Source organism: Zonotrichia albicollis, chromosome 8 (genome assembly GCF_047830755.1).
Source record: "Zonotrichia albicollis isolate bZonAlb1 chromosome 8, bZonAlb1.hap1, whole genome shotgun sequence".
NCBI lineage: Eukaryota > Metazoa > Chordata > Aves > Passeriformes > Passerellidae > Zonotrichia > Zonotrichia albicollis.
In genome coordinates this window covers 41,324,616-41,338,357 of record NC_133826.1, presented here as the reverse complement: position 1 = coordinate 41,338,357, position 13,742 = coordinate 41,324,616, and the positions used below count along the sequence as shown (strand labels likewise).

Genomic DNA, 13,742 nt, shown 5'->3' with positions numbered 1-13,742 from the left:
TGCCTATTGGAGGCAGCAATTTAGTAAAGTCCCCGCCCTTGAAGCAGAAAATAAACTAGAAAAATCTTTTTGTGGTTGGCACATCCTTAAAATTTTGGAAAATACAGGTTTATGGTATTCCAGCCTAATCCTTTTCCCCTGTTCTTTTCATTTAAATTATTTTTCGTTTTAATTATTTCTTTTTAACCAGCTAGAACTGGGAAATGACATTTAAAAGGAGACAAGCAAACTCTGTGGGGCTATGGGTACCAAGGAAACTAAAAGCACCAGAGACTAAATCCCAAGATATTACCTTTGGTACCGAGAAGACTGGTATCTCAGCCCTTAGTTGCAACCCAAGAGGCCTTGAAAAAAGTAGAAAAGTAGATTTCCGAAAGATTATTTTCACTGTGATCATTCTAGTACCCTTGGCAGTTAGCCAAAGCCAGAGAGCCACACTGAACAGAGTTTCAGCAATGAAAAAGCAATCAGAGCAAAAAGCAATTCCCAGCAATTTCAACATTTGTAATTATTACAATCACTCTGTGTGGATTAAGGACATGATGGAATCTGTGTTTGTAACACACCTGTATGTTAGTTCTGCCTGCTACAATTTCAGCAGTGTTATAGATGTTTGTATTAAAGAAGAAAAGATGTATTGAGTAGAGAAAAATTTGAGATATAATAGACGAGCTCCTTACCCCCATGGTGATCAAATTTGCCCTCAATATAAAAGATTTGTTTGTTTTAAAAGAGATGATAATGAAAAAGGTCCAAGTATTAGCATAATAAATCAAGCACTAAAAAAAAAAAAAAAAAGAAAAGAAAAAACAGAAAAAAAATAAAGAAAAAATAAAGAAAAGAACAAGAGAAAAGAGTCAACAGAATTGGCTGAATTGTATAAACAGCTAAAACAGTATTACAAAGATTGGGATTTGCCAGCCTTGAATAAGAATCTGTTTGTGAAATTGATGCAAAAGATTGCTACAGAATTAGAATTATTCACATGTGAGATTTGTAGAAGTCTAAAAATAGCTGAAAGATGGCCGTGGAGAGGTGAGAGCTTAGCTCCAGAGCAATTTTTAAAGTAGAACCATACCCAAATTTCTAGAACATTGAAGAGACCTAAAAGGTAGATTTTAAGCCATCAAGTAATTAGAATAATTTGTATAACTCGAGAAAGATATTAGAGACCAATAAAAAAAATAAATTGTGGATGAGATGAACAAATTAATTTATGCTAGTACAAAAGTCCTGAAGCTAACCCCTACCAATCCATTGACAGCCTGAGGTCTTATTGAGAACAACTAGAGAAAACTGATAAGAAATAGAAAGCCTCAAATGAGATACATTAGATTTGTGAGCAATGAGCATACAGTGAGTCACCTCAAAAATGGAGAAGAACCTGTACTTTGAAGAGAATACAACCCTCCTTCTTTGTTCTACTAAAGTCTAAGAGCAATGTGCTAAGAACTCCACTGTATAAAACCCTGCAGTGAAATAAAAGAAATTTTAATTTAAATTTTCCAACACCAAGAGAGAATCAAAAATAGAGAGAGGACGAATACCCTGCAGAACAAATTGTAGCATATTATGACCCAGCAACATGAGCTCAAGATGGGTCATGGAGATATAAGACCCCAATTTACCTGTTGAATTGATTAATAAAGCTCCAAGCAATAGTGGAAGTAGTGTCAAATCATACCTCCAGTGTCTTAAAAATGTTGGCCAAGCAATATACACAAATGAGAGTGTTTGTGTATCAAAAATAGCCCTACACTATCTGTTAGCAGAAAAAAGAAGAATTTGTAGAAGATTTAATGAATTTGAGTGCTGTGTAAAAATTGATAATTATAGAGAAACTATCACTGAACTTGCAGAGAAAATTAAAAGAGTAGCTCAGGTGCCAGTACAGAAGCAGAATTCAATCTTAAAAACAAATAAGTGAAGTAACCTCTTTAGAAGTGTTTAGAAGAAAAAGTTAAAGTTTATGTTGTTATGCTCAATTCTGAGACTTTTGTGTTTTATTAAGTTAATTCATTCAGTGATTCAAGAGATGCAGATTTCAACAATGCCTCTAAATTCAGAATCAGCAGAAAAAAGAAAACCAAGATCTAAAAAAGTATTAAAAGCTAAATTGACGCCTGTTAAAAAACAAAGACTTAAAAGGATTAAAATAGACCAAGAAAGGCTAACTAAACTTGAAAGAATGTGTAAAAAACTAGAAGCAGTAATAGAAATGCTAGAAAAGTTCAAAGCTGAAAAAAAGACAACAAGAAAACCAAAATTCTGAAAAATATAAAAAATATCAAAGCACAGCCTTTCAAATACAGCACGAATCATAATGATCAAAAAGAGAAAGGGGAGATTTGTGGTAAATAGGTATGATTCGTGCTGATAAAAATTGAAACAGTAATTAATATTTGAGAATAATAAAATAGTTAATAGTTAAAAGTTGTAATGCCAAAGAAGAAATGGAAAGGAGGGGCTCCACCCACCCCCCTTCCCAGCAGATGTTCTCAAGGACCACAGGGAAGAAGCTGAAGATACAGTTGCTAAAAATGACCAAGAACCCGGTTGGGTGCAAGAAAATGCTAAGTATAAGAGACTTATTGCTTTGATATGTAGATGCAGTGATATGTTAGTCTTGGCTTAGATTGTAATGGCTTGGTGCGCATGTGTAACCCAAAGGTGAATTAAAGGACAACGAAGAAGACTACAGGGCCTTCATCAGTGACAACCCCCAAAGACTTGTGCGACCACCAAACCGAGTGGTGGCGCATGCGTGGTAAAGGTGGTAATGAAGGCGGAGACAGAAAAGTGACAAATCGAAAAGAGGAGGAGATGGCATTCACATATGGCATATAAGGGGTGATTTTTACTTGGCAAGCTTGTACGTGAAGTGGAAAGGGTCAAGAACCCTGCCCTCCATACCCTGCAGTTGTTTTTGCTTATGCGCTATTATTTGAACCAAATTATCCCTTATTCATATATTTTCTAAACAATTTAATTAAAATAGTTACTACTTTTAATATTGTTTGGCCTTTTTTTATGATGGGATAATTGAGCAAACATAACACTGTCTTTGCTCTGCTGAGCTATCTGTGCTGTGTGTGTGTCTGTGTGTGTGCGCATGGACTTGAAATGGCTGCTCTTGTGGCCTTGCTCCAAGCGGCTTCTGAAGGAGATGCTTCAAAGAAGACTGCAGCATTTCTGCCACCCTGCCACGTGGAAACAAAAACCTGCTGCGTGATTGCCCAGAGCTCTGGATATCTGTTCTTGTGTGAATGTAACTGTGAAGTCATGTTCTGTCAGGTCTGAATTCTGGACTCAGTCCAGGTCCAGTGCTGCAGCCAGGGGCACCAGCCTGCGCCTCACACGCCGCTCCCTTCCCTGGGCGGCGCAGGCTCTTCTCCAGGCTCCCGTGGGCCCGAGCCGGGTGCCCATGGAGCCCCGGCCCGGCAGGGCTGCAGGCCGCCACCACGGCTCCCCGGGCAGCAGCCGGCCCTCTGCCCCCTGCCCTCGGGAGCCCTTGGCCAGCGGCTGCTGGCCGCGCCTCAGGGCTGTGCGGCCAGGGGAGGCCGGCTATGGGTGCAGGCAGCGCCCGGCCCAGGGGCTGAGCCCGTGCCAACCCTTCCCTCCTGCCGCTCTCTGCAGCTGGCACAGGACAGGAGCCAAGCGGCTGAGCACCTGCGCCGGGCACTGCACTACCTGCAGAGCCCACAGGAGCCCCTGCGAGAGGCGGCCGTCAGGTTCATAAGTGAGCCACAAGCCCGGGCTGCCCTTCCCCTCCCCGGCCTGGCCCGCCGCAGCTCGGCCCCAGCCCCACCTGCTGCCCCGGCAGCGCCAGCCGGGCCCGGCGCCGTGGAGCCCTGACCCCCCACTGCCCAATACTTGGTGTCAGCACCTTCATGGAGGGCACGAGCCCTCCAGGGGCTGCTGTCTGGATGTTGCCAGTAAGGGGCAGAGGCAGAGCTGGCGGCCAGGCAGGGCTGGCAGCTGTCCGGACCAAGGTGTTGTGACCGAGGCCCCCTTGACCCAGAGCTCTGGGCCCGCAGAGCTGCTGCCACCATGGGGACGGCAGCCGTGTCTCCTCCAGCAGGGCTGCGGAGTCGCTGCTGCCCCAGTGGCTCTGGACCCCACAGAAAGAGGACCAGAGCGGGCTCAGGAACGAGCACAAGAACAGCAAGTCTATTTTCAGCACTTGCATTGGCTGCTCCTTTAGGGTGCTTGCACCATACTCAGAGACACAGAAAACCTCTTTCTCCTCTGAGAGTTATCACTGTCTATGCACTTTCCCAATGCACGGGATGTTACGTGCTAACCTCAGACACACAAACAGTGCTGCAATACACTTTAAACTCAACTGTATTTTTATTCCAGAAGGCATGAAAAACTTGCAGAAAAGTCCAAAGAGACATATTTGTGTCTCTGTAGAGTCCCTCTGGTCTGTGAAATGCAGTAGCTGTTGCTGTGTTTGTGCAGCTGCTGATCCCTGCTATGGAAAAATTCCTTTCAGGAAGAAGCAGAATTATCTGACAGGGACCAAGTGTTGCCAGCAGTTGCTCCAGGTGCTCCAGCCATCAGCCCCTGCAGGAAGAAGCACAGCCCCCAATGCACGTGGGCTTTGGCTCCCTGTGGCACAGAAGCCCCCCGGGGGCACAGGTCTCTGGGGCAGGAGATGGGCACCAGCGCTGCCAGGGCTTGGGGGGTGGCAGCTCTGCATGGGCAGGGACTCTGCCCCAGCTGCTGAAGTCAGCGCTGCCTGGGCCCCAGGGCTCAGAGCAGCATTGGTGCCCGGGCCCACACGTTCCTTGTGCGAGTCACACCCGCGGGTTTAGGATGGCCACGGGCCGGGACGTGTCCCAAGGAGGCCGTGCCAGCTTCCCTGGAAGGCCCCGTGCCCGTCCCAGCACGGCTGCGTCGGCAGCCCTGGGGGCTCCTTCTGCTGCCCTGAGCCCGCAGAGCAGGGCAGCTTTTGCTGATGCTCTGAGCCCTTCCTAAAGATCCTGTGGGGGCTGCCTTAGACACCTGGGGCCAGGGATTCCTTCCAGCCTGGGCCACTTTGGCTGGGCTGGGGGCGGCCCCAGGGCAGGCGGCAGTGTGTGCAAGGGCCCTTGGTGACACGCTGCAGCATGGTCACTGTGACATGGAACCGGGTGTCCAAGGGCCCTTTGTGACACATGGTGACAAAGGAGCTGGCGGTGACAGGAGCAGGCCACAGTGCTTGGAGCACGCGACGGGACAGGACGGGACAGAGCGGTGCCGTGAGGAGCCCCCGCACAGCGCGCTCATTCGTGTCCTACCCGGAGCTTATCCGAGGTGTTACTCCCAAAGGTGACCTCGTGGAAAGACTGCGGGCCTTGCTGATCTGTGGCCTTGCCGAGGTTCTCTTTTGCAGGAGCCTGCAAGGCCAGACTGTGGGACTTGGTGACTGACAATTTTTCGGAAGCATCTCCCATCCCTGCCGCAGGTGCCCTCGACTGCAAAACACAATACTTGACAGAAGACTCCTGTCCTTGTGGCAGGAGCCCTTGAGACCGAGTGCAAGACTTGCTATCCTGCAGCGTTCCTGCGGCTTCTCTCTTGAAGGTGGTTCTCAGGCACAGCTGCAGGACTTGGTGACTTGGAGCATTTTCAAGGCATCTCTCCTGCAATTGGCCACAAATCCAATCAGAGATATGGAGCAGAGACTGCCAAGAGTGCCAAACTTGGCCTGGGTGGAGGAGGAGGAAGAAGGCGCTGGAGCTGCCCCAGCAGTGGAGGCTGGGAGGTGGTGCCATTCCATCCACCGCAGGAGGGTGAGTAGCAGAGCTCAGCCGCAGGACTGGTGCCTGCAGCCAGGTTGGTGCCATGGCATGGCATGGCATGGCATGGCATGGCATGGCATGGCATGGCATGGCATGGCATGGCATGGCATGCAATCCCCTTGAGACATGCCCAAGGACAGGACGGAAGAGGGGCCGTGCAGACACCCCGCAGGGGCCGTGCTCCATCCCCTGGGCCGTGCCGGGGCTCTCCCTGCCTGGGGATCGCAGGGCTGGGCTGTATTCTCCGGCCTCTGCCACAGCCCCTCAGCTCTGGCTGCGCTCGCTCTTTGCCAGGTGCAGCCCTGGAGCACACACAAGAGCAGGAGTCCAGCCGTGGCCGCTTCTGCAGCACAGCGCAGGTACCTGCAGCCACCCCCACCTGGGCTGGGCCTGCTGTCCCTGCTCAGCCCAGCCCCATGTCTGCAGCACTCCATGCAACCTGCCTGGCTTCCTGCCCCTTCCTACATCTCGTTTGCAAATTCACCAAGAGCTTTCAGTAGGAAGACACCAGCACTATGGGCACTGGGTTCAGAGCAAACTCTCAGCTCCTCAAACTTAAGACCAGTGTCACCCTGCTGCATTTGCTCATGGAGAAGGGTGTTTTCAGGCCAGAACAAGCAAGCAGCTTGTGGCCAGGCTTCAATTCCCCCATGAATCACATGGCTTCCCGAGCCACGCCTGCTGGTCCCTGAGTGCCTTTGAGGCCATGGCAGTGCACTGGGAAGGGAAGCACTTTTCTGGGGAAGCTGGAAACTTTGCTCCATCTGGCAGCTTTCCAAGTCCCCTCATGCCTTCTCCAGGTGCACTACCTCCCTGAGCTGTCTCCCAGCTCTCTGCGCTCTCACGTCCACAGCTCCTAGGACGGTGTCCGTGCCCTGTGCTGCTGCCTGGGCCCAGCCCGGCATGGCTCTGGGCTCCTGCCGGCCGGCTCCCCTGTCACAGCCCTGTGCCTTTCAGGTCCTCGAGTGCCTCGGCTTGAAGGAATGCAGTGACAGTGTTCTGGACATCCTGTCAGAGAACTTGCAGAGCGAGCAGAGGGAGAAGCGTCATTTGGCACTCAGAGGGTTCAGAGTGCTGGGCAAGAATGCCTTGATGGTGAGAAGGGGGCAGTGGCTGAAGCCGTGCAGGAAGCGTGGGGCTGGGCAACACAGTCGCTTGGCCTTGCCTGGGCTTCGGGCGCTGGGGCAGCTGCTCCCAGCTCTCCTGCCTCCCGCTTCAGCTGCCCCAGTGCTTTGGGACAGGCCTTAGGCCTCTGGGCCCTGCGGCAGCAGGGTGGCCTTTCACAAACTTGTGTTCCACATAGGCTGAAAAAATGCGGAGCCTGACTGAAAGGCTTGTGGAGCTCCTGCAGGAAAATGAAAGCAATGTGATCAGGATGACCATTCCTCTACTGAGATATTTGCTGCTGGATAATGGTGCCCCAATACCCACCCCCATCGCCCTGCAGCTGGCTGAAGCGCTCCTGCCACTTTTTGACCATGTAAGGCTCTGTGCCCACAGCCACAGCCACTGGCTGCTGCCCGGACACTTGGTGCCCTGTGGAGATGAACGCCTGTGCCCTGGGGGGCCTGAAGCAGCTGATGCTCAGGTATTTTGCCCTTCCTCTCATACAGGATGATAGCCAGGTGCAGCTGAGCTCCATGTGTGTCTTCCAAGAGATGCTGGAGTTAGTAACAGAAGATGGAAGAAAGGCCTTGAAGTGCCACGTGCGCCAGAGCCTGGTCCCACTCTCCTTCCACTGCCACGATGGGAATAAGATTGTTGCTGAGGTAAGCACTTGTGGCCAGCTGCTGCCCCTGGGAGGGGGCTGGGCTGCCTCCTGCCCGAGCACCTTGCAGGCTGCAGCCTTGTCCTGGCTGTGGCACTGGGATGCTCCTGTGCCCTGGCCGGTGGGGCCATCTGTGCCTCTGTGGTTCTCTCCAGGCCTCTCGAGAAACGCTGCATTCTGCAGCCAGATTCCTGAAAAGGAGGGATATTGAACAAATGCTCCAGGTGGATCAGACATGGAGGTTCGGCGAGGGCCTGGTAAGAGCCGCCGCAAATCCCCAGCCTCAACCCGGAGAAGGCCCCTGAGGGCGGTGCTCAGTGTGTGGGCTGGCAGCTGTGCCCCTGCCCGCTGCTGCAGACAGAGGCCGCGCGGGCTCTTCCCCAGGCTCCCGTGGGCCCGAGTCGGATGCCCATGGAGCCCCGGCCCCATGGGGTTGCGGGCCGGCACCGCGGGTCCCGGGCAGCAGCCGGCCCTCTGCCCCCTGCCCTCGGGAGCCCTTGGCCAGCGGCTGCTGGCCGCGCCTCAGGGCTGTGCGGCCAGGGGAGGCCGGGACTGGGCGCAGGCAGCGCCTGGCCCAGGGGCTGAGCCCGCGCCAGCCCTTCCCTCCTTCCGCTCTCTGCAGCTGGCAGAGGACAGGAGCCGAGCGGCCGAGCACCTGCACCAGGCCCTGCGCTACCTGCGGAGCCCACAGGAGCCCCTGCGAGAGGCGGCCGTCAGGTTCATGGGTGAGCCACGAACCTGCGCTCCCTCCCCGGCCCGGCCCGCCGCAGCTCGGCCCCGGCCCCGCCTGCTGCCCCGCCCCGCCAGCCGGGCCCGGCGCCGTGGAGCCCCGCCTGGCCTGGGCGTTGCTGCTGCCGCCCTCTGGCAGCCGTGCCCTGGGGCGGCAGCGTGCGGCAAGGGCCGGGCTGAGCCCTGCCGGGCCAGCAGCCCGTGTGGCCACAGCGCCGGCAGCGCCGCTGGCAGGGAGCTGTGCCGCTGGCGCCGTGACAGACTCTGTGTTCACAGGCATGGCCGGGCGGCACCTGAGGGGGCAGCAGCAAGAGCTGCAGCTGATCTGCACTGGTGAGTGAGTGAGGGCAGCGGGCTGACAGCGGGGGCTGCCGGGGGAGTTGCAAGCCCTGGCCTGGCTGCGGAGGGCTCTGCACCCGTGGGCAGAGCACACTGACATTTCAGGGCCACATGGGGGATTTGTGGCCAGCAACTTTGGGCTGATCCCCTTGCTCCCTGCTCCCTCCTGGCCATGGCAACAGCCGGCTGGGATGGCCCTTGCAGGGGTCTTTCCTCGGCTTCCCGCAGATGCGGGATATGATCATGGCTCTGTTCCTCTCTCTTGCAGCCCTGGAAGAAATGGCATATGACAGCAGTCCTGCCATCAGAAATCTGTCAGCTGAAGCTGGGTTCGTTCTGCGGGCTGTACAGAGGGCTCCCTACTCCACTTGGCGTAAGCTGCGAGATGAGTTCCGCAGCGCATGGAAGAAACGGCCTCGCCTGTGCCACACAGCCTTGCTGTTCTGCTGGAACTCTGTGTAAAGTTGATTTGGAAGAGTCTTGTCTGCTGGGGCCACTTGAGCCAGCAGGGATTTTCTTTTTATTCAAGATTTTTGTGTTCATATTTTAATTTTTCTATTGTATGTAAATAAAAATATGTATAGTAGACAGACTCCCAGGATCTTTTCCTTGCGAGGATCAGCAGGGCTTAGGGGAGGAGGATGAAAAGGGTGCTTGCACTCAGCCAGCTGCCCAGGCGTGCAGTGCTGCAGGGGAAATGGCCTACAGCCCCTTGGCCTTTGGTGGTTCTGCTGAAGCCTTTGGGCTGCCCACAGAGCGTCTGGGCAGGGGCCGGGGCTGCGGGGATCCCTGTGAGAGCAGAGCCCAGAGATGGCCACAAGCCCTGTGCCAGGCAGGAAGCGCCAGCCGTGTCCTCCTGCCCGTGTGCTGCTGGCTGCCTTGCTGAGGGCTCCCAGGCGCCTCTGCATGGGGCTGCTCTGGAGCTGCTGTGGAGCTGCGGCGCTGCTGCCGGGCAGCTTGGCCGGGCTGGGCAGAGCCTGAGGGGCTGGGGCGCTGGCAAAGCCCTGAGCAATGGGCTGTCAGAGGCCACAAGCAGCCCCCTGGCAGCCGCCTTGTTCCTGCCAGAGCTGACTTGCAAGAGGGACCCTGGGCACTCTGGAACTAACAGCATCAGTGTTGTTGGAAACCCAAATGCAGGGAAATCTCAGACCTTTGGTCTTGTCAGCAAAGCTTAGAATTAAACACAGGATTTGATCGGAGACCTTGGAAAGGGCTTCCAAAGCTAGGTGCTAGAAGCGAGAATGTGAATTTCTAGTTTATTATAGCAGAGACACGGGGAGGAATATTGAAGTGGAGGAAAGTTTAGAGCTTTAGTGCTGAAGATCTAGAAAAAATAAAAGTAGTTACAATGGTAAACAAGAAGCTTAGCATGCAGTGCTGTGAGTTTCTGTGTCATAACATGATTGGCTAAGGAAGCTTACACTGTAGCTTGAGTCCCTAAGACGAAATATTGAAGGATTGGCTGCAAAACATAAATATTCTTGTTGGCAGTGTCTTCTTGGCCAAGAAATCCTTCAAAGCTCTTGTAACTACAAGTCTTGCGGGCCTTGTGAGCCATGCAGGGCAGATGTGAGCCAAACTCACCCTTCCTGTCTGTGTAGAAGAGAAAAAAAAGCAATGGCATCATCTAAAAAACTCGGAGGTCTGCTCTCTAGCTCATTCCAAACTCCCTCAAATCCCCCAAAGTGGGATTTAGCTACAAAGAGATGAGAAGGACTCTTAGTGCTGGCTCTTTGACTCCACAGCAGCTGCTTTAGAATCTTTCACATGAGCCTGTGTAGTCATGTGCCAGAAATGTATCATTTGAAGAAACCTTCCCAAGTGACTTGCATGGAGGTTTGCCTGAAGGGTATTTGAGGAGATAGGCTCCCAGCAGAGGTCTGGGCTTTGGCCTAGCTGTGTCCCCTGCTGATTGTGAAGTGTGCCATCAGCTGCAGGGCTTTCTGGGCTAAAAATATCATCAAGTCACTTGGACTTGCTCTTTTAGGCCTCTAAGAGCTGGACCAAATGTCGGGGCACATTTGGAGACCTCGTCTGTGGGTGGATGGACCACGGAGGATTTTCCCAATTGCTGGGAATGGTTCTCCAGGTCCCTGGTGTAAAACGGGGCTCCCCAGCAACTGCGCATCTGCAAGATGATAAACAATCGTCTTGGTTTGAAGAGAGACGTGTCTGCTAATGAAGGCAGAAGGCTTCTCTGAAATGGAAAAATAAATCCCCTCCCTTCAAATGATTCTCATTTAGAAATTCAAATGCTCCCAGGGAAAGATATGGGGATAGGACTGTGATCGCAGAGCAGGGCAGCGTTTGCTGATGCTCTGAGCCCTTCCCAAAGATCCTGTCGGGCTGTCTTAGACACCTGGGGCCAGGGATTCCTTCCAAGCTGGGCCACTTTGGCTGGGCTGGGGGCGGCCCCAGGGCAGTCGGCAGTGTGTGCAAGGGCCCTGGGTGGCACGCTGCAGTAGGGTCTCTGTGCCATGGAACGGAACCCGGTGACCAAGGGCCCTTTGTGACACGTGGGAAATAGAAGCTTGCCCGGCTGCTGGGAGCGCACAACGGGGCAGAACGGGACAGAGCGGTGCCGTGAGGAGCCCCCGCACAGCGCACTCGCTCCTGTCTCAACCGGAGCCTTTCCGAGGCTTCTCTCCTGCAGCTGAGCTCGAGGCCAGACCACAGGACTTGGTGACCTGTGGCCTTCCCGAGGCTTCTCTTCTGCAGGTGCCCTCACAAATCCAGTCATTATCATGGAGCAGAGACCCCTGAAAGCGCCCAAGGTGGCCTGGGGGAAAGAGGAGGAAGAAGGCCCTGGAGCTGCCCCAGCACATGCAACCAAAGCGGTGGTGCCGTTTGAGCTGCCGCAGGAGGGTGAGGGGCAGAGCTGGGCCACAGGGTCGGTGCCCACAGCCAACTTGGCGCCATCCCATCCCATCCCATCCCATCCCATCCCATCCCATCCCATCCCATCCCATCCCATCCCATCCCATCCCATCCCACCCAATCCCATCCCATGCCCACGCACAGGACGGAAGAGGGGCCGGGCAGACACCCCGCAGGGGCCGTGCTCCATCCCCTGGGCCATCCCAGGGCTCTCCCTGCCTGGGGATCGCAGGGCTGGGCTGTGCTCTCCGGCCTCTCCTGCAGCCCCTCAGCTCTGGCTGCGCTCGCTCTTTGCCAGGTGCAGCCCTGGAGCACACACAAGAGCAGGAATCCAGCCGTGGCCGCTTCCGCAGCACAGCGCAGGTACCTGCAGCCACCCCCACCTGGGCTGGGCCTGCTGTCCCTGCTCAGCCCAGCACCGTGTGTGCAGCACTCCATGCAACCTGCCTGGCTTCCTGCCCCTTCCTACATCTCGTTTGCAAATTCACCAAGAGCTTTCAGTAGGAAGACACCAGCACTATGGGCACTGGGTTCAGAGCAAACTCTCAGCTCCTCAAACTTAAGACCAATGTCACCCTGCTGCATTTGCTCGTGGAGAAGGGTGTTTTCAGGCCAGAACAAGTAAGCAGCTTGTGGCCAGGCTTCAACTCCCCCATGAATCACATGGCTTCCCGAGCCACGCCTGCTGGTCCCTGGGTGCCTTTGAGGCCACGGCAGTGCACTGGGAAGGGAAGCACTTTTCTGGGGAAGCTGGAAACTTTGCTCCATCTGGCAGCTTTCCAAGTCCCCTCATGCCTTCTCCAGGTGCACTACCTCCCTGAGCTGTCTCCCAGCTCTCTGCGCTCTCACGTCCACAGCTCCTAGGACGGTGTCCGTGCCCTGTGCTGCTGCCTGGGCCCAGCCCGGCATGGCTCTGGGCTCCTGCCGGCCGGCTCCCCTGTCACAGCCCTGTGCCTTTCAGGTCCTCGAGTGCCTCGGCTTGAAGGAATGCAGTGACAGTGTTCTGGACATCCTGTCAGAGAACTTGCAGAGCGAGCAGAGGGAGAAGCGTCATTTGGCACTCAGAGGGTTCAGAGTGCTGGGCAAGAATGCCTTGATGGTGAGAAGGGGGCAGTGGCTGAAGCCGTGCAGGAAGCGTGGGGCTGGGCAACGCAGTCGCTTGGCCTTGCCTGGGCTTCGGGCGCTGGGGCAGCTGCTCCCAGCTCTCCTGCCTCCCGCTTCAGCTGCCCCAGTGCTTTGGGACAGGCCTTAGGCCTCTGGGCCCTGCAGCAGCAGGGTGGCCTTTCACAAACTTGTGTTCCACACAGGCTGGAAAAATGCGGAGCCTGACTGAAAGGCTTGTGGAGCTCCTGCAGGAAAATGAAAGCAATGTGATCAGGATGACCATTCTTCTACTGAGATATTTGCTGCTGGATAATGGTGCTCCAATACCCACCCCCATCGCCCTGCAGCTGGCTGAAGCGCTCCTGCCACTTTTTGACCATGTAAGGCTCTGTGCCCACAGCCACAGCCACAGCCACTGGCTGCTGCCCAGACACTTGGTGCCCTGTGGAGATGAACGCCTGTGCTCTGGGGGCCTGAAGCAGCTGATGCTGAGGTCTTTTGCCTTTCCTTTCATTCAGGATGATAGCCAGGTGCAGCTGAGCTCCATGTGTGTCTTCCAAGAGATGCTGGAGTTAGTAACAGAAGATGGAAGAAAGGCCTTGAAGTCCCACATAAGCCAGAGCCTGGTCCCACTCTCCTTCCACTGCCACGATGGGAATAAGATTGTTGCTGAGGTAAGCACTTGTGGCCAGCTGCTGCCCCTGGGAGGGGGCTGGGCTGCCTCCTGCCCGAGCACCTTGCAGGCTGCAGCCTTGTCCTGGCTGTGGCACTGGGATGCTCCTGTGCCCTGGCCAGTGGGGCCATCTGTGCCTCTGTGGTTCTCTCCAGGCCTCTCGAGAAACGCTGCATTCTGCAGCCAGATTCCTGAAAAGGAGGGATATTGAACAAATGCTCCAGGTGGATCAGACATGGAGGTTCGGCGAGGGCCTGGTAAGAGCCGCCGCAAATCCCCAGCCTCAACCCGGAGAAGGCCCCTGAGGGCGGTGCTCAGTGTGTGGGCTGGCAGCTGTGCCCCTGCCCGCTGCTGCAGACAGAGGCCGCGCGGGCTCTTCCCCAGGCTCCCGTGGGCCCGAGTCGGATGCCCATGGAGCCCCGGCCCCATGGGGTTGCGGGCCGGCACCGCGGGTCCCGGGCAG

General features: G+C 54.8%; 1 protein-coding gene across 1 annotated transcript in view; it reads left to right on the top strand.

Moving 5' to 3' along the window:
- LOC141729791 (serine/threonine-protein kinase PAK 1-like) overlaps window positions 1-13,742 on the top strand; it is a 47,044-nt gene that overhangs the window by 23,819 nt on the left and 9,483 nt on the right. The window lies entirely within an intron of this gene.